The sequence below is a fragment of the Molossus molossus genome, unplaced genomic scaffold, assembly GCF_014108415.1.
Source record: "Molossus molossus isolate mMolMol1 unplaced genomic scaffold, mMolMol1.p scaffold_m16_p_22, whole genome shotgun sequence".
Taxonomy (NCBI): domain Eukaryota; kingdom Metazoa; phylum Chordata; class Mammalia; order Chiroptera; family Molossidae; genus Molossus; species Molossus molossus.
Window position 1 is genome coordinate 21,397,033 of NW_023425358.1, and position 20,596 is coordinate 21,417,628.

The 20,596-nt window shown below is 56.4% G+C and overlaps 1 long non-coding RNA gene across 1 annotated transcript; it reads right to left on the reverse strand.

The window, feature by feature from the left end:
• Positions 1–7,350: 7,350 nt before the first annotated feature.
• On the reverse strand, positions 7,351–11,838 carry LOC118640113. Its single transcript, XR_004961332.1, has 3 exons — positions 11,654–11,838; positions 10,928–11,102; positions 7,351–7,531 (listed from the first exon to the last, which is right to left on the reverse strand). It is a non-coding gene; the product is annotated as an uncharacterized LOC118640113 (long non-coding RNA).
• Between the last annotated feature and the right edge of the window lie 8,758 nt (positions 11,839–20,596).

Sequence of the window (20,596 nt, forward strand, 5' to 3'; positions counted from 1 at the left end):
ACATGCAGATGGACGTGGATCAGGAATGTTTGGACACCTGTATGTGCCAAGGTTGTGAGCTGGCAGGGGTTGGGAGGGCAGGAACTGATTGGCAGAACCCCGGGTGGGTGGGGGGCAGGGTGCAGACTTTGGCCTGGGATTGACATGAGCAAGTGTGCATGGATGTGAGTATATATTTCTGGGAGAGGGGATGACTCTCTGGCCTTGCTGTGGCCCCAGATGTGGGCTCTGCCCCTGGAGGCCCCATCAGAACCACCTCCCTGCCCCCTTTGGTCCAATCAGCCAACTGCTTCAGCAGGAAAGCAGATTGCCACAGCCCTGCCTGACCCTGCCCTTCCCAAGCTGATTACATTTTTCTGCTTGTTTCTGCTTTTGTCGCTGATTAATCACAACTCTTTCTTGGGGCCTGGGGAGAGGGGGCTCAGGGAGAGATGCCATTCCTGAGCCCCAGCACTTCACTGGCACAGCTCTGGATGGGACTCCCAACAGCATCCAAAAACTGCAGAAGAGACAGGAAGGACCCTAAGCGATTGGTCTGCCTCCCCAGCCTCTGTGGGCTAGTTGGGTGCCCATTAGGACCTATGCCTGTGGGCTAGTTGGGTGCCCATTAGGACTCACACCTGGAGTCCTCCTCATCCACCTGTTTTCTTGTCTGACATTTCACCACTGGAGCTGTGCTTTGAACTCCCTCGGGTTTTCTGGTGAAGCAGGTGAGCAGGGGATGTAAGAATTTACAACTCAGAGCCAGGTATACCTGCGGCTCCTGCATCTACCACCTCTTTGCTGTCAGAACTTAGTCATTTCCCTTAACCTCCTAGGGCCTCAGTTTCCCCCTTGTGAAGTGAGGGTGGCAATGCCACCTCCCAGGCAGTGGTGAAGTTGAAGTGATGTGACATATGAGAGGTGCCTGGCAGTGCCTCCCTGTACCTCATGGGAATTTCCTATTAGCATGAAAATCCCCCCGAGAAATATGAATTAATAATAATTATAGCTGCCACATATTGATTGAGAGTGAACCGCAGCAGCTCACTCCTGTGGTGTTTACTGAGTGGCCAGGCTGCTCCAGCCCAGGCCCGCTTGTTCTAAATCAGGACCCCCGCACCAAGGGAGGGTAAGCTGGAGCCTGTTGAGGCCCTGGTGGGAAACCCAGCTCCTGGTGACTGTCTGAGAGGCCACTGCAGACTGGGTTAGTCCTCGCCTGAAGGAGGGGCACCTCCTGCTGCGTCCCTTGCGGCTACCAGCCTTGGTGCCCAGGTGGAGAATTTTCAAAGGATGGTGCAGAAACAGTCTCTGAGATAAATCAAGTAACAGTCAAGTGGGTGGGCCTACCTCACATGGCGAGGACTTGCAGGTCTGATACAGGTCTGTGGCCAAGGGGTTGGGCTGTCTACCTTGTGACCAGGCTGCTCTCTGGGTCAGGCTCCACCAGGCCAAAGGGACAGGACTCACTGGGGATTATAGCCCCAAGGCTGTGGTGTACCCCACCACTATGACCATCTCTGAAACCCCAGTGTCCTGGTGACTCAGGCCAGTCCTTGTCCCCTCTCCTGGTGCAAAGCCAAGGCCCACAGAACTAGCTGTGGGTCCAGGAGACTTCCACAGGCCACCAACTACACCTGTGCCCCCTTCTCAGGTGAATACATGGGCCACACCTGGGCTGTGCATGTAACCTGCTAAGTCCCCTGAACCTCTGAGGGCAGTTTGGCCTTGCCCCCATTCATGGATGGGGGCGCTTAAGGGCCCAAGTTGAGTCATGCAGCCCTATGAGGCAGAGCTAGGGGTCCAAGCCAAAGTGGGAGCAGGGTGTGGCCGAAGCTGTAGGGGCCACCCTCAGAGCCATGCTGATCTCTCCCTGCCCTTTTAGGCTTAGAGGAATGCCGGGTCCTCTGGGAACCATTGTCAACTCCTGGTCCTCTACTGCTGTGCCTCTGGGGCCAGTGGGCAGGCCTGGGCAGGCATCAACCTCTTTTGTGCAAGACAGGCTGGGAGTCAGAGGACGAGAGGGAGCTGCTCGTACCTGGGGCTCACACAGCAAGTGCCACTGGGCTGCACAGCATGGCTGAGGCCGCAGTTCACTGTCTGTGGAAGGCAGTAGAGAATGGGGGGAGGGTTACAGAGGAAGGACATGAAGACAGGGCTTGAAAAGTCTTTGACGTGGAAAAGTCCTGTGGCGTTTACTGAGTGGCCAGGCTGCTCCAGCCCAGGCCCGCTTGTTCTAAATCAGGACCACGTGCAGTAAGAGCTCTCCATGGAGAACCAGAGCTGGCCATATGACCTTGGGTGTCTACACTCACCTTTCTGAGCCTCAGCTTACCTATTAAATAGGAACACATCTAACCCCTGGAGTGAATATTTAGATCCAAACGTGAGTGCTCAGTGCACAGAAGTGGCGGTTCTTATGAGTCAAAGGAACTCCAGGAGGAGAAGCCTTGAAAATGGGCAGAAGCTTGAAAATGTGAGAGGACCACCCTCAGGTCTGGAGGGCAGGTCTAGTCTGCATCCCCCAGATCCTGTACCTGGCACAGGGCTGAGCTGGGCTTGTGAAGAGAGCAGGGACTGGACAAACATCTTCTTAATGAATGAATAAGAGAATGAATGAATAAATGAACGAGTGAATGATCGTCCACCTGCCCTTTGGCATTGCAGCCCCGTCCTCTTCTCTACATTACAGGGGAGCAAATGGCATGATTGCAGGGTGTGAATTAGGTCTGTTCTCCCCCATCTGGGGGAAGTGTTGCTGCCATCACACTGTACTCCCTGGGGTGTCACCAGGAGACCTGTGTCCACAGACCTCACCCTCTAGTACTTGGATCAGGGTGTTGGAGACAGCGGGAGAGATAACCCACCTGTGACTCTGGGAAAATCCACCAAATGGCAGGGGAAAGAGGTGGGTATCACCCTGTCCTGAGGTTGGATTCCCTCCCTCTCAGAGACTGGAACCCTCTCCTATCAAAACCAGTATGCTCCCCACCCTCCCTCGCCCGGAGACGACTACTCTGAGGCCTGCATTCTCGCACTACTTGTGTTCAGCACCAGGGAGAGCTCCTGGCAGAGCTCAGGGCCCTGCAGAGTAGGGTGAATTTATTGAGGTACTCACAGAACCTGATAAGGCAATAAATGAACCCATTGTCCAGAGGAGAGAGGGCAGGCACCAAGCTCAAGGTCATGCTAGGACTGCTGACTGACTGTAGCCCTCTTGAGCTGGGAGGCTGCTGGGGGTGGTAGGACATAAATGGGGTGTCCAAGGAGGGCAGAGGCTCTGGCCTCTGCTCCTTGGCTAGGGAACAATATTGTTCCAAAAACCCGCTGGGGACAGTGTCTGGAGGTGAATAAAATATTCATCGTCTGAGAAAACTCACACTTGATGAATAATGGAATTTATAGACTTGCAGAGGCAGACCCAGCCGGGAGGGGGTGTAGGCCTGATCCCAGAGGCCCCTGTCTGCTCTGATCTTGCCCTGCCCTGGACACACCCCAGAGCCTTTAGATGTCCAGCTCCCTCCGGTGACTGGGACAGACAGGACAGAGCAGGTGAGAGTCCATGCGAAGAAAATGGGACGAAGGGGACAGGTCCTTGAATGTGTTGTTCTTTGAGAAGCAACTTGGTGATGGAGAAAGAGCACTGGACTCAGAGTCCAGTGTGGCTGGGATGAACTCTCATATGTCACCAGCTCTGTGCCCTGAGTGTGGCATCTGTCCTGTCCCAGTTTCTTCCTCTGTAAAGTGGGGTTGATGCTGCCACCGCACAGCTAGGGTGGCTGCAAGGATCTGTTGAGATGATGACGGTGACAGTGCTTGGTACCACTGTCCCTGACACACCCAGTGCTCACACCTGTTGCTGAGGCTGGACCTTTAGCTCCTCTCCATGGGCCCCCAGACTCCCCTGAGCCCAGCTGTGGTCTAGAAGGCAGAGGGAGGCAGGGCCACAGAAGTGGAGAAGCTTCTAGCCCTCGGGGCAAGGTTTGTCAGTAAGTGCAAAAACCTGGCAGGGGAGAGACAGGCACAGGCACTCACCCAGGACCCCCCACCCCACAGAGTCTCCTCCCACCGGGCTGGGCTGGGACCTGGGCAGAGGCATTTTTAAAAAGCTCTCCAGTAGCTTTTAAGTTGCAGCCAGAGTTAGAACCACTGCACCAGAGGCAGAAGGCCTGGTGGGGGAAACTGAGTCTGGGCAGGTCACAAGGATTTTTGCCATGTGCCACCCAGAACATGACAGAGATCTTTGTCTCTGATCCCCTTTTGGCCTTGGTCCACCCCTCTGGGAAGTGGAAACCTACCCCTAGGTCATGGCCAGGCTGCTGGCTAAAAGTGAGATCATTTGTACTGAGGGCCCAGCCCCTGCTTGAGGTCCACTTCCTGAGTGACAGCTGTGACAGCTGGCAGGAGATGAGGCACAAGGCAGCTCCTAATTGCTCTGGGCTTCCAGATCCCTGCCTCAGTCTGTTGCCTTTGACTAGATGCTCCACCAACCTGCCTGCAGTGGCTGCTTCCCCAGAAGAGGCCCTGTCTGCTGACCTACAGTGGTGGTGGTGGTAGAAATTGCCTCCCCCTGCAGGGTCTCACCACCTCTGGAGCAGGGTGAGACTGGGGCCCTGAAGTCCCCCAGGAGCCCGCCCCTCCTCTCCGCATCTCTCGGGGTGACATAAAGGACTATGCATAGCTTCCACTTGAGAAGCTGCCCAGGGGCTGAAATGCAGAGACCCTGTGGGTGGCTCTGCAACCTCATTTGGCACACCTACCAGGGGGCATGAACATGTCCTCTGGGGTCAGACCCAAGAGAAACTGTGTGACCTTGGGCAAGTCACTGGGGCTTGGAGTCTTGGTGCCCCTTCTGGGAATAAGGGTGCCTGTTTGTCAGGGTGAGCACAGAAAGAGGGACATGAGGTGCCGGGCCCAGGGTCCAAGGCAGAGCACAGACATTCACCATCACTGTTCTGGCTGTATCTCAGAGGGGTCCTTGTGGTTCCTTGGGACCAGAATCCCTTTGCACACCCCTTGGGCTGAGTTTTCAGGTTGGTGCCTACCTCCCTGTCTCTAGCTGCCCACCATCCTTTAAATTCTTTTTCAGAAAAGCCAAATTATTTACCGGGCTTCGTGCATCTAACCCAACACTTACCCTTTCCTATGCATGAGCTGCTGCCTCTACATGGCTTGGGTGCAGCCTGTGTTTACACACCTCCAAGGGCGGGGAGCTTACCACCTACAAGAGGCAGAACCAGCACCTACTTATTCCCTGGGTTCTGGCTTTGTACTCCAATGAGCAGTTCATTAGAGTGGCACTCATTCCAACTACATCATGTAAGGATGGCATAGTGAGCCCGTGTGCAGAGGGCGCTGTGGTGGCAGAAAGAGGAAGCAGGGGAAGTAGGGGCCAAGCTTTTAGATGAGCACCTATGGCCCTTGTCCCAGGGCTCAGCTGCAAAGATTAGCCTGGCACTGAGACACTGGGACATAGAATGGGTGATTTTTGACGAAGGGACCATGGGGGTGGCCCAGACTGGAGGTGCTGCTCAGAGAGGGGTTGGTCCTGCAGGATCCCCTTCTATCCTGGCCACCCCCACGTCTATAAAAAACTGGGCTATGATCCTTTAGAGTCCTCAATGTCGGGAGATGGGGCTGCACCATCTCTAGGGCTGAGCTAGGCCTGCAGCCCTGGGCCGAGCTTGCCCCCAACCCAAGGCCCACTAATGATCCTTTGTGGCCCACAGTGCCCCGGTTGTGTCGAGCCTAAGTGATGATAAAATCGACAGCAGTTTAATTGGTAATTTTAATCCTGGACAGAGCAGTAATGGCGTTACTAATTGGATCGTTAGAGATTTGTGCTTTATGGCTGTGTAATTAGAGGAGCTGTGAGGGGTTGGGGTGAACTGGGGGGCCCTGTGGGGCCAGGGGCAGGGAGCAGGAGGCAGGGCCTCTTCCCCTTCTAGGGCTGGGTCACCACTGGGACCCCCTGCTCTTCTGCTCTTCTTTTCGAGGAGGGCCCTGAAGCAGCTGAGTGGAGGGGGGCCCTGCCAGGGGGCTACACTTTCCCATCCCAGACCTGGGGTCCCATCATGTCAAGAGGAGGAGGCCTTGGAAAACACTACTAGGAGGCCCAAAGCCCAGTTCCCTGTAGAATGGGATACAGGGCAGACCTCCCTGCATCCTCACACTCATGTCCCTTGTGCTCGCGCAGGCTCACATGGCTCTGTCCCCTTTGCCTGTGGGTTCACTCTGTGCACTGATGTCCCTGCCTCTGCAAGTGAACCACAGCACTCTGGGTAGCCACGGTGTACTCATTTAGAACAGGAAGGGGTCTTAGATCTCACCCTGCTCATGTCTCAGATGGGAAAACAGATCCAGGGAGGGGATCTTTGTGTGTGTGCTCACTAGTCTTGCATGCATGTGGGCTCACCAGCCCTTAACACCAACATTTGGTGGGTTCTCTGCTGCCATTCTGCTCCCGTGACTGATCTACCAGAGCATGAAGAGGGGCTGAGGGGGGCCCAGTCCTCATCCCAGACATGTAGGGCACACATTGTGGGGTGCCTTGTGGAGGGGAGGCAGGTGGAGTGTCCTTTGGATTGATTTCACAAAAGACTAGGAGTAAGCCTGCACTCAGTGAATATTTGCTGGATTAATTAATGAAGGAAGAAAAAAGAACAGGGAGGGAAGGAAGGAAGGAGGGAGGACAGACAGACCATGGACAGAGGGCCTCTGTCACATGCCCTTCCCATTGGTTCCTTAACCTACCCCTTGACACTCTCCTAAACTCAATTATGATCCCCTCACAACTTTCCAGTGGTAGCTACCTTATTCTAAGGAAGAGCCCAAATCACCAAAAGCCCCAAAATACCACCCCCCTCAGTTCTTTGCTGTCACCTCCTGCCCTTGGCCCACCTGCTCCAGCTGCCACACCTAGTCCCTCACCTACTCTTGGCAGAGAGCCAGGTGCATTCCTGCCTCAGGGCCTTTGCACTGCTGTATGTCTGCCAGAAGTGCTCTCCCCCTAGACATCTACACTGCTCACTTTTTTTTTTTTGTTCAGGTAGAGTGGGAGGGAGAGAGAGGAACAGAGAGAGAGAGAAACATCGATGTGAAAGGAACACATCTAGTGGCTGCCACCCGCACGACCGACCAGGGCCGGGGACAAACTGCAACCGAGGTACGTGCCCTTAGCGGGAACCGAACCCGGGTCTCTCAGGACCGCAGGCCGACACTCTAACCGCTGAGCCAAACCGGCCAGGGCTACACTGCTCACTTTTTAAGGTCTTTACTCAAAAGTCAACTTCCCAATGGGCCTTTCTTGGTCATCCTAGCTTAAAAAAAAAACAACAAAAAAAACAGACAAACCACACCTATTTTTCCACTGCTCTACTTTATTATCCTGGCTTGCACTTACCACAGCCTAGCGTACTGTGGGTTCTTCTTTCTTGCCTGGTGCTGAATTTTGTTCAATCCTGCATCCCTATGTTGCAACGTACAGTAGATGCTCATACATAGTTGTTGAACGAATGAATGAATGAACAGGAGGCTCCCTAAAAAGGTGGCCCTGGAAGGTAAGGGCAGATTGTGGGGTTGAAGGGCAGGAGGTTGATGTAGTGTTGAGACACCCCTGGCTGTGAGCCCTTCCCTCTGCAGACCTGGCTCCCACCCCCCACCAGTAATTCAGTCAGGAGATAGCACCCCAGTGACTTACATCAGCAAATTACTTGGCATGTGGGGGTGGGGAGATAAAAATCTCTGTCCTCCTGCCAAATGCTCAACCTTGGTGCCTTCTACCTGCGCAGCTGTTAGCCCGACCTACACTCCCCTTCAGCCAGGTCACCTCGTGGCCTCCAACTACCTCCTTCGTCTCTCCCCATAAGAAGTGACTACTCCAGGGTGGGCTTTGGGACTTTAAGGAGATCTCCTCGGCTGGCCCCAGCTCCTTGTTCTCAGGCAGGAGACAGTGCCTGCAGTCCCACCATCAGCACCAAGCTGGGTCGCACCCGGGTTGAGTGCTGGGGTCCAGGGCTCTCAGCAACACCCTGCCCACCCGCCTGGCTGGCTGCCTCGGGCTTCATCAGGTGATGTATGGCCCACTGGCCCTGCCAGGAAGCGACAGCAGATGGATGGGCAGTGCCGAGGGGTGGGCTCTCAGCCAGGAACAAGGAGCAGGGAGGGGGAGGTGCCTGGCTCTGGAGAAAGCCGTTCCCGGAAGGCCACCCTCCCTGACCAAGGGCAGGACGGGGAGTACTGGAGTTGTCTCCGGCATGGTTCCCACACTGTGGCCCTTCGTGTGGGGAAATGCAGGGAACTGGGGGGCTCCTGGATCCTCCTGACATTCCCTCAGGCCTCGGTTTCCTCATCTGTAAAATGGCAATGAGGCACCCACTGGGAGGGGGCAGAAAGGATAAACTGAGAGACTGCACACCAAGCACAACCTCAGACTCAGGGGTGCTCCAACCCCAACCCTGTGAGGCCTGGTGCCCTGGAGGGGTTGTCCCTACAACCCTGCTTCCTCCTTGCTGTATCTCCCCATCCGAGCCCTCCCTCACCTTCCCTCTCCTGGCCTTTGGGAGAAGCACACAGCCAGAGATGGACAGGACCTTGTCACATTTCTCCCTCCCATTTTTGACCTCCCTCCCATTTTTCGGAAGGGAACACTGATGTCTTGAGAGGAAGGACCTGCCTAAGGTCAGGTGAGAGGACTTGGCAGACACCTCATGGTGATTCCTGAAAGAAGCGTTCTCCCCACCATGGACCCGGGTGGGGTGCTGGTATAGCTGCCCACCAGGTAGGGAAGGACAGGCAGGACAGCTCTGGGCACAGGGAAGGGGGTGGGGGGTGGGGGGAGCGTTGCAGTTCCTGTGACTGAGTCAGGATGCGCCAGACGCCTCCGTGGGCTCTGTCTGCATCCAAGGAGACCAGGACACTGGGCGGACGAACAGCGTGTCCTTGCTGGCTGGCCTGGAGGAGGGATGGGGATTGGGGGTTCATTCTGGAAACCCAGGCTGCCTGCTGAGCTGGGCAGAGTCTCCCAGCATCTGTTCACCTGCCCTGCTTCCCAGAAGAGCCCAGACTCCACACGGGCCCTCAGTGGCCATGCACAGGCACAGACGTTTACAGACAGTTCTGGTGGCTGCGTGAGGTGGTGAGGCCATGCAGGAATGCACGTGGCCATGTCAGCCCAACGTGTGAGTTTGTGGCTGGGCATGGGAGCACACATGTGCTGGGGTCTGAGCACCTGGGGCCCGCGAACTCAGGGCTGGAGCACAGCTGGAGCAGACACGTTGTGGGCATGTCTGTGGTTCGGTGAACTTTGCACGTGTGGGCCTCTCCACACACGTGGGTATAGATGAGATGTGGGCATATACGGGTGGATGTTGGGAGAGACATATTCTCACTCTGCACCCACCAGGTCCTGCATAATCTTGGTCTCAGCTTCGGCCAAAAAAACCATGGTCAGTCCCCCATGGTCAGAAGGGGAAGCTGAGGGCAGCAGCCTGCCTAAGGCTGAAGGGTTTCCTGCCTGTAATTTCAGGAGAGAGACCCCTGCTCCATCCTCCACAGTGTGGGGCTCAGACAAGAAAAGACCCCCAAGAAGGGAGACAGGGTTGACCCTGAAGAAAGGCTCTGTAGCCAATCACAGGCTGGGAACACTATCCTGGAAGGTGCGTGTTGCTTTGGACTTGTGCAGAGTAGAGGCAGGGCACGGCCATGGATTCCCCGTGGATGGGGCCTTTGGGGTCACTCGGGGCACCCTCCGCTCCATATGGACCTACTGCTGACACTGGCCAATGGCAAGGACCTTTGCAAAGGAGGGAGCCCCAACTGAGGGTCTTGTCCCCTCTCTGAGCCTCTTTCCTCAGCTGTAGAATGGAGCTCCCCCCACCCTGACCCTGTTCGAGCGCTGGAGACACAAGGTCATCTCAGGGACAAGCGTGGTCCCAGCCACGCTTTCCTGCCAGTCTAGGAGGGAATGTGAGCCTGGGGCCGGAGGGAGAGGGGACTGGAGGGATCTGAGGCAGGGAGACAGACCTTCCTGCTCAGTTAGTGAAGGGATTTGTCATTTTAATGATGAGCTATTTCTTGCCTGGCTCCTGTCCGTGGCGGCAGGAAGGGACAGCTGCCGCCCTGAATGAGGCGGTGCCGGTGATGGTGGGGGGTGTCCTCAGACCAGAGGCCTGGTTGCTGGGGTTCGAGGGACCATGAGCTCTCACACAACCTTACCTTCAGCCCAGCTCTGCTTCTCTCTCCCTAAGTGACCTTGGGCAAGTCCTTTCTCATTGCCAAAGCTCGGTTTCCTCATCTGTAGAGAGAGTAGGGCTGACACTGTCAACCCCTGGCTTCCGGCCACTGAGTGCTGCCGGTAGCGGTCTTCCTGTCCCCCCACTAGGGCCCCCTTTCCTGCTCCTCAGTGTCAGCAGACCCTCGCCAGGCTGCCCTCCCTCGAAGCAGCAAGGTCTTTTGGAAGTGCCCACCTGGCTCCTCACTCCGCTCACCCAAACTGGCCTCACCCCATTCCCCAGCCTCTCCTGGCCCTGGGCCCCCTGTCTCCATGCTTTAGTCACCCTGACTCATTGCATCGCATACCTGCCCTTGCTCCCTTCCCCGCCTTAGCCACACCCTTCACACTGGTCCCTCGGACCTGGGTCCTCCTCTGGCTCTCATAGTCACCCTTTATTTGCCCTGTGACAACACTGGAGGGTGACAGCTTGTTTCCTAGTCTATCTTGCTTGCCCTGTGTTTCAGCACATAGTAGGCCCTTGATATGTTTGTTGAATGACTGAATGAGGGACCTCAGAGCTGCCCTCCTGACCCTGGAGCACAGCAGTAAGGATGCAGGTGGCCGCCACAGTGAGGGTGACCTGGCAGGCTGCCCATCCATCAGCCTGGCACTGCGCCTGACCAGATGGAGCCAAGCCCCTGGGGAGGAGAGAGGAGGGAAAGATCTATCACCCACTGGTTGGTCCAAGCATGTGTGGGCGTGTCACACCTGCCCCCCCAGCATCCTCATCCATCATGCTGTCCCTGGGACACTGGGCTGGGGTGAGCAGGCAGCAGCCCCTCTGCCAGGCTCCACAAGGCCGGGGGCTTCAGGAAGTCTGCAGCTATCCAGTGTGCAGGGAAACCGAGGCCTGAAGGAGGGAGGCAAACGTTAAAAGTGGAGATCGGGAACGAGACTAACCAGCACTTGAGTGACAGTTTGGGACTCACTTGTGTGAGCCTAGGTGAGTCTCCGGCCCCTGGAAATCAATGTCCTCATCTGTAAAATGGGGACACAGCTGTGTCCGTTGACCCAGAAGAGGAGAGGATTCAAGGAATCAGATTTGAGGCTCATGCCTGCCTCGCAGTCCCCACCAGGCTCAGGCTGGCGGAGGAGGAGGTAGCGATGTTTGGAGCAGCAGGGCCCGGGATTCAGGCAGGACTGGCTAATTGTCTGGGCCGTCAGAGGGGAAGGAGCCGGTGATGGATGCTCCTCCGGGCTAGAGGGGCTGAGGGAGGGGGTGCTGAGTGATGACCAGGCATGGTGGTGATTATAGCTCAGCTGTCCGACCAGCTGGCCAGGGGGACATCATGCCCCAAACTCTCTCAGCCCCCACACTGTTTGCTGGGAAGTCACTGCCTCCCTCCCCCTCTTCCTCCTTTTTTATTATAAAAACGAACACGTTCTGAGCCATCATCTCACCTGAATTGCACAACGGTCTAAGGAGTAGGGTAAGATTCTCGGCACTTCAAGATTCTCATTCCACAGATGAGGAAACTGAGACTCATTCATTCACTCAGCAAATAGGTACCGAGCACCTACTCCATGCCAGGCTCTGTGCTGGGCATGGGGGAGTCAGATAAGAAGGTTTCAGCCACCTGCTTGCAGCAGGCACTCTGGAGTGACAGGTGGATCAGTACTGAGTTTTGATAAGTGAGACTGTGAGTTTTGATAAGTGAGATGGTCCCTTTGGGTGGTGCGTGCTCCCTGGTGATTAGGGGGTGCTTGGTGCCAGGCACAGTGCTGAGCAGTTTATGTGCGTTGTCTCATTTACTCATCCAAGGCAGACATCAGTGACCCTGTTTTCAAGCTTTAAAAACTGGAGCTGAAGGGGTGCTATGACCTACTTGGGGACCCCCAGCTGGGAAGAGGCAGAGGCCACACCTGCACCCAGGACTTTCACCGTTTCTACCCCGCCAGGGCCCCACGGCTCCACCAGGGACAAGCTCAGTGAGGAGCTGCCAAGTGGGGGCATGTGAATGAATGAGCACATGTACCCCAAATGCAACCCCAACCCCCGCATCGCCTATTCATCCCCTGTGAAGGGCGAGGCCAGGCCTGGGATCTCCTCTCCTAGAATCTGACTCTGCCCCTGGACAGCCCTTCCCACACCTGTCATGCTCAGGGGCTTGTCCCCACTGCCACGTCCCCTCAAAGGGCCTGTGGCACACCCAGCTGGGAGGGGAGGACGTCTGTCCCTCTGCTCTGAGCTGGGCCTGACGGAGGGAATCTTCTCTGAAGCCGAGGAGCAGAATGAGCCCAGGTGGTAGGGTAGGATGGGGTTCAAACCCCAGTTCCGAGAAGTTACTTGGCCTCTCTGAGCCTCAGTCTCCTCCTGTCTCACATGACTGCACAGACTACATGGGGCTTGTGGTGCCACCAGGTAACAGCCCAAGCGGGAGCTGCTGCCATGAACGAGGGCTGGTGTGCACAGTGGTGAACGCGGCCCTCCTGGGACTGCGGGGATGACGGAGGCAGAGCGAGAATGTCCGGGCCAACACCGATCAGCGTTCTAGCACTGTGTCCTCAGTGCAAGGGGATGTTGTGGCCCTGGCCTCGGCAGACGGGGTCAGTGCTGGGCTGAGGGGTGGGCCCGCCCTCCTGGGCCAGGCAGTGGGGTGGACGGGGCCAGGAGGAGCTGAGGGGCTCAGGCCAGGGCTGTGCTGACCTACCCAGCAGAGCAGAGCCGGCTCTAATGAAGGGGGCTAGCCTCGGCTGGACTGATTTCACGTCTGGGTGGCCACCTCCCGGCTGGTAAATGTCACTGGAGAGAGCAGCGGTGGCACCTGGCATGGACGCAGTCTTAGGCAGGCTGCCGGAGGGGCCAGGTGCCTGTGGAATGCTGATGCCAGCTGGGGACTCCAGACCCTCTAGACCCCTCCCAGTCCCGAGCGGCTGTGCCCAGTCCCAAGAGCCTGAACCCCAGTGCTGGGAGGATTCCCCAAAGGGCCACATCCGGCCCCTCTCTTCATGATGATGGGCTGGGGGGGTGTTCAGGGTGGTCTGGAGAGGTGCCCAGTTGCCCATGGTGCAGAAATGGGAGGTGGGAGAACCCCTCCTGGCCCATGATGGCCCGTTTCCCCAGCTGTCTCCTCTGCCAGTAGCTCTGTAACCCAGCGGCCGGCTCCTTCAGTGAACTCGCTGCGGCCCGCACTGGTCAGACCCTGGTGCCGTGATCCAGTTCAACCCCGTGATGACCTGTGGTGGATGGGAAGTGAGTCCGGCGTGTGGGAGAGGAAGGTGAGGGTCGAGAGCCCAGTCTCCTCTGAGCAGCCCTGGGGGTGCGCCTCCACCCCCTTCCAGCTCTGCTGTGCCACTCAGAGTCCCTCTCTCTGCCTAGCTCCCCACCCCCCAGAAGATGGGGCCTGGCCCCTCCTGTCTGCCCTACTTCTTCCTCCCCTTCCCTAGCTCCTGGGATCACCAGCAGGTGGGGGTGCCACTGGTCCACTACTCATCTTGGACTCTCAGCCCCCCTCAGCTACTGAGCCCGTGGGAGTCGCAGGGAGGGAGAGGGGCTCATGTCCATTCCAGGTCTGCACCCAGGGGAGGAGCTGGGCCTCCAGAAAGACTAGAAGGCAAGTGGGTGGAGGACCAAGTGATGAGCTACTGCCCCACACGGCGTGAGGTGACTAATGACAGTCCTGGTGCCAGGGGTCAGGAGCAGTGCTCTCGGGGCAGGCACAAAGCAGCCACTGAGTCAGGTCCACCTGTAATACTGTGGCTTCCCCTTGGCCTATGGGAGCTATCTCTGAATTATCTGCATCTCTCGGCCCTCTTCTCTGCTTAAGGCCGTGTCTTCCCCACCACTGCCTTCCTGGGCCTCTCCACCTTGTGCCCAGCATGAGCTTGACAAGTGGGGCCACTGAGTTTGGGCTGGAGGGGGCTGTCCCTGGAGCCTGCTGGCCTCCTGGAGTTGGGGGGCAACTCACAAGCCAGCCAGCCTTGTGGGGGAAGATGCTCGCTTCCCCTGGAAGCTGCTCCCTGCTCCCGCTTCTTGGCATTTCCGGGACCTTCCTATGTGGGGCAGGAGTCCTGGCATCCCCAGCTGCCCCCCCTCCCCCATGGGAAAGAGGAGGGAGGAGAGAGAAGCCGTATTAATAAAAGAATAGGATGCTGCAACGAACTCCGAAGCATGTGCAGCTCAGAATAGCAATGTGCTTTCTCAAGGCAAACAGAACTCCCCAGGTGTTAATGCAAATTCACTCCAGTTAAGATGAAAGAGGGCTGTTTCTCCCTTTGCTGGCTAATATGAAGGACTTAATAGATTCAGCCTCAGGAGCTGTGGATGGGAGGGGAAGACTGGGGGAGGGACCTGGAGTGGGCAATAAAGGGAGGTCCCTGTGGGTTTTAGGGCGGAGCCACTGTCACCAGGCCTGGTCGTTGGTACAGCACATGCCACCCCATCCTCTACCTAGAAGAGGGGGCGGGGTGAGGCTGGCCGTCCAGGCAAGGCACCTGGTTCTAGTCCAGCTTGTGTCTGTGGCTGCCCCTGGGTCAGTCAGTCCTCTTTCAGCTCCCTGGACGGTGATGCTGGTCTGACGGCACCTGGGAAACCAGTTCGAGGAATTCCTTTAGAAACATGACATTTGAAGATTGTTGGAGCAGGAAGGGGCCTCAGAGTCCAAATCTGACCTTTACAGCAGAGGACATGGAAGCCCAGACAGTGGGAGGGACTTACTCAAAGCCACAGGTGATGCAGAGAGCTGTGGGGACCAGAACCCACAGCCCGCTCCTCTGGAGTGCAGGCTGGAAGCCTGAGTGGCTGTCGGTGGGACTCGGCCCAGGTGGCTCTGCCATCATGGAACCCCTTCCTCCCACAGGGGAGCCCTTCTCCAGCCCAGGGGCCCTGGGCTCAGCAGCTGCTCCCAGAATTATCCTCCACTGAAAATTACACACGGTGCAAGCCGGGCCCTTGTAGGGGAGGGTGGGGGTACACCCTGCACGGGCTGGGCTGCTGGGCTGCGGCAGGTGTGTGCTGGGGCCCCAGGCAGATGCCTCAGGCCTCAGCTGGGGATAAAAGGAGACTTCAGGGAGATACGGGGGAGGGTGGGTGGGAGTGAGGCTGTCCCCACCGGACTACTTAACTCCTCTCTCAGGACAAATGGCACAGCAGGTGCCCTGGAGAAGCCCCTCCTTCGTAGCTGTCTTCACTTTTGTTTACTGACTTAATTCCTTCAGATCAAAGGCTGCCCCTTCCTCCCCTAACAGGCAGGCAGGGGAATTACATTATTTATATTGGAAATGGGCAGGACTCCACAGGGACTTCTTCCTTATGCCTGTTAAGAGAAAATTAGGTCACTGCTGTGCCTCCCTGGTGTCTGCGGTTGGGTTTTTACAGCCCGGGTACCCACGGGCTCTGGGAGGAGTTCCAGGTGCAGAGCCGAGCGCGGCCCACCCAGCCCCTCTCCCACCCTGAGCCTCCAGTAAATTATTGACCGGAGCAGCGAGTATTAATGTGACAAACCAGAACATCCTTTCCAGGCAGCCCCAGCCTGGGTTATCTATCATCTCCCGGGCTTTGCAGCTGACACTGGGCAAACACAGGCAGGACGAACAGGCCAGATGTAGGCTCATTAAGCTCCTGGTGCAGGTGGAGGGTTGGGGCCCGCGTGGGGGCCGCTGGTGGGCTTGGTCCTCCTGCGCCAGGGCTTGCTCTGTGTCCCCACTGCCCTTTTCTCCCTTCCTCTTGCAGCCTCAAAAGCCCACCTCAAGGAAGCGTCCAAAAAAAGAGCCATCATTCTCAGACCTGGCATTATGAACCCTCACAAAGCCCTATGGAACTCTGCTTTTAGATTAAGAAACTGCTGTGCCCAAAGCTTAGTAACTTGGCAAGGATCACCCTACTGCAAGTGGTTGAGCAGGGCTTTGAACCCAGGTCTTTCTGGGTTACATCAGGAAGGGCCCTGAGCCCCTCATCCATGTGGTTTCCTCAGCCCTCCTCAGGGCTGGGTGTAAAGAAAAAGATTTCATGTTTCTTCGTGCCCGCTTGTAAATAATGGGAACGCCGCTACCTATCCTCACCCCTTTTTCAGAGAAATCTGAGTACTTTCTGCATCTGTCCTTCCTGTTATCCTGACAACGTTCCAGAGGTGCCCAGAAGCATCGCCGTCAACCTCTTTACAGAGAGGGGAGCAGGTTTGGGGAAGCAGGGTGTCTGGCCCTGCCGGGAAGGGGGTGGCACCCAGCAAGCATGCGGCTTAGGAACCAGCCGGGTGGGCTCTTGCTGCTCCGACAGTGGAGGTCTTCAGATGTCTTGATTTCCCGGGCTCAGAGGCAGCATGCTGGGAGCTATTCTGGGGCTAGCATCCCACTGAGAAATAGGCGCCTAGTGGAAACTGGGAGAGGACATGGTTGGGGTTCCTCTGAGTCGGCTCAGGACCTCGTGGAGCCGATGAATGCCCGGAGCTGCCTGCTTATCCGCGAGTTCCGGACTCCTACCCAAGCTGGGACGGAGGCCGCAGCATCCTGCCATAATGCAGCAATGACAGGCTGCCAGGGAGCCCCGGGAGGGGACGGAGCCGGTGGTGGCCTCTCAGCTGCTTGAGCTGTCTGAGAGGGAGTTGGAGAATATGCCGATGGCTCGACTTTCTCTTCCCGAGACGTGCAAGAAATTGGATTAGACACGGTTGCAGCAATCTTCTCACCAATACCTTTCTCCCCAGAGTCCTGCTGCCAACTCATCGTTATACGTGGGTGGCTCCCTATTCGATCCTCCAAAGTGAAAGCTTCTGGGGTGGGCAGCCCTGGGAACAGCTGCCAGGCACTCAGCTCTCAGGCGAGGACCAAAGGCAAAGAATCAAGTGCTGGGAGGGAGGCCAGAAGGAGCTGTTCAGGGATCCCGTGGGACCAAACCCCACAATTAAGCACTGGCCGGCCAGCACCTTTGGGTTCACGGCATGGTAAAAACAAACTTGAAAAAACAGCAGAGGAGACCATATAATCTATATTTAAGAAATTAGTTTCGTATTATTATTTATCTAATAAACATGTTCTAATTAGCCCAGGCTGTTTTTGCTCAGTGGTTAGAGCATTGGCCCATGGACCGAGGGGTCAAGGGTTCAATTCCTGGTCAAGGGCAAGTAAGTACCTGGGTTGCAGGTTCCATCCCTGGCCCCAGCTGGAGTCGTGCGGGAGGCAACCAACCAATGTGTCTCTCTCACGTTGATGTCTCTCTCTCCGTCTCTCTTTCCCTCCCTCCCTTCCACTCTAAAAAAAAATCAATGGAAAAATATCCTCAGGTGAGGATTAATAAAATACAAAATAAAAATATTCTAATTAGTTACTAATTCTATGAATTTAATATTATAAGATATTGTTCACCAATTTTATAACTTCAAGTGTATCTTTCCAAATATAGGATGGCCCTCCAAAAAATGTATACACAACTTTGAATACTTATAAAGCCAGTGTTTATTAAAAATTTCATTTTCAAAATATAATAGAGTCTATAGACACCCTGTATACATTTGTTTCAGACTTCTGTATATAAAAGCTGGTAACATCTAACTCAAATTCTGGGACATGTTGGTGCATCTTGATGGGTTACTCTCCCTGGGCTGGTGCAACAGAAGCCTCTGCTGCGCCCTCCCCATCTGGTAACATGCCGACACCTGCGTCTCTGATTGTAGGGCGTGTGATTCGGGACAGGGTTATCCTACAGTAGTTTTGGTCATAATGAAGGACTTTTATTGATTATAAAAAATAGAGACAAAGCAAAAAACTCAAAGCTCTGCCGCAGTAGCTCCCAACTTGTTGTGTGGTCGTAACAACAGCTGGACCTCATCTGTCCTGCAGACAGTGCCGGGGGCCCAGTGGCTCTGCAGGGCCTCCGCCCCTCCCCCAGAGCACAGAGGGGGAAACCCGGAAGCAGAAGCACCTGGAGGGATGGCTCACCCCAGCACCCTAGTTTTCAGGTCTGGAACTGAGGACAGGTAGCGGATGTGGAAAGGAAACAGGCATCGGGACCTGGTCCAGGGCCCCTTCCATGACTCTGAGTGCCCCACAGAGGGAAGGGAGTTCCCAGGTGAAGGTATAGTGAGGGGTGCTGTCATCAGCCCAGGGCAGGCAGGGAGGGCAAAGGCCCCGTTTCTTCAAAACCCAAGAGGTGGTCCCATCACCAAGCCCAATGGTCTTGCCACCTCAATGGGCCTGGGCAACAAGCAAACTGAAGAAGCCCAAGACAAACTTTACAGCTTAGACTTTTTATTAAAACAATCACTTAAATTACAACAATCCCCCAAAACAGAAAATAGTCTTCCAGGGTCTGGCCCTGACAGGCGGCAAAACTCAGGCCCCACAGGAGGATGGGGGTCTGCCATCCTTGCAAAGGATGGAGCTTCCCTGGAAGCCCACAGTTGGCCCCAGGGCCCCCCAGCCAAGGCCGCCCCCAGGGGCCGTGAAGCTCCAGCCCTGTCAGTGAGCAACATTTCGCACTGTCCAAGGTTGTCAGCCTCTGGACTTGCCGTTTTGATTTGAAAGAGAGAGAGAAGCCTGCCCCCAAGATTACAAAACACAGCCACTTAAGAAGTGTTATGTAATGCCACGGGAAGTCGTCCAGAGGGGCCTGGGGGTACATGAATAATGGAGTCGATACCACAGGTCCAGGCGTTGCTGTGGCTGAGGTGAGGCCTCAGTCAGGATGGACAAGGTGGACTGTGTGGAACCGCTAAGGGCTGACAGCGCAACCTCACGCGGCCACAGCTGGGCAGTGAACTGCCCAGAACCCTCAGCAGTGCTTGTAATGAAATAATCATGGCAAGGGCCCTGCTCTCAATGGAGGTGAGAGGTTTCCTTATTTAATAAGTTCCCAGCCCTAAAAATGTTCACTTAAAAAGAACACAGTCACAGGTTTCTGAAAAACAAGCTCCTCTTTCATTCTTTCTCCTCCTGCTGGGACTCAAGACCTTTCTGAGTCTGCCATCCTCTGCGCCCACGCGCCTTGGGAGGTACCCACCGGCACTCACCTCAGAGCTGAGCTGTCCCTGGCCTCCCAAGTTTGCTCCCCGGGCCCAAGGGGGCTCCTGCCACAGCTCAGACACCAACCCAGCTCCCTTGTGGCCACAGCTTGGCATTTCCCAGACTTCAGACACACACATGGCAGTTAAATAATATGATAGAAAAGCCTGACAATGTTTTTATAAACCACCGCCATGCTCCTGGGCCCAGACACTGTGAAGGGTTAAATTTACAGTCAGGAGGGAAGGAACTCCTGTGGACATTCGGGGATGGGTGGTGAGCCTTAGGAGACAGAGCCTCAACACAATGCCAGGCCTTACATTTCAAATGCCCGAGGACTCCCCATGCTTAAGTGTCCAGATGCGGAGTCCCACCCTGTGTATCCTGAGGGGCGGGGTGATACACAGGGCTGGCTTCCTTGGGGCAAGGTGACACTGTTAGGTCAGCCTGACCATAGCAAACAGGCAGGATCTCTGAGTTCCTCAGTTTCTCAGACAGGACTTCAGAGACCACTGTGCTCTCAGAATAGCTTTAGGCCCTCACGTGTCTTCATTTAATAGGTGTCTTTTCACTGGTTAAGGCTTATCACCTGCTCTGCCTAACAGCCCCGTTGGAAGGATCTGAATGGCCACGTGGGTCACAGCGGCACCACCAAGCCACAGAGAAAAGTGGCCCAAACCAGGGAGCCAGTGTGGGGCACAGGGGTGGTCTATGACCTGCTGCCAGCAGGGGTCATGTGCTGACTGACTTTGGGAGGGGCACAAAGGGACCCCATATGGCCACAAGGGAATACAATAAAGGGCCCTCTGGGGGACGAGGGCAACCGCAAAAGGAGGCCCGGGTACAACAGTGGGTTAGGGGGGATTTGCTGGCAGGTGGCCAGCGGAGCCTCAGAGCCCCCAGTCGTGGCTGGGCTACCAGGTGCTGACTAGAGCGTGGCCAGGGAGCCCCCAGCCCAACACAGCAGGAGAGGCTAAGGCCGAAGGGGGCTGAAAGGGACCAGTGGCTGCCGCCTGCGCCTCGGACCCTGGTTTGGGGGGGCAGTGGGTGCAGCGTATGGTGCCAATTCCTACAGCTATACTGCCTTCCCAGCCCCGCTGCTGGCAGCCGGCCCATCACAGCTTCCGCCAAGTCTTCCCCGGCAGGGCGGCCTTGCCCGCTCCCCGCCCCTGGCAGCCACAGCGCTGCCTCGGGGCGCCTGGGCTGAGGACCCATGACTTGGCTCGTCCTGGGCTGTGGGCAACTCCCCGACGATGTGCAGCAGGCAGGCCGCTCTGGGCCTGGGGGGCCCCACCTCTTCGCATGCCAGGGCCTCACAGTGGAGGACACAAGTGTTCTGGAAACCAGGGGGTGGCGGGGGGGGGGGGGGCACCAGCCTCCCGGCCTCCAGGGGCCTGGCACTTTCACTCC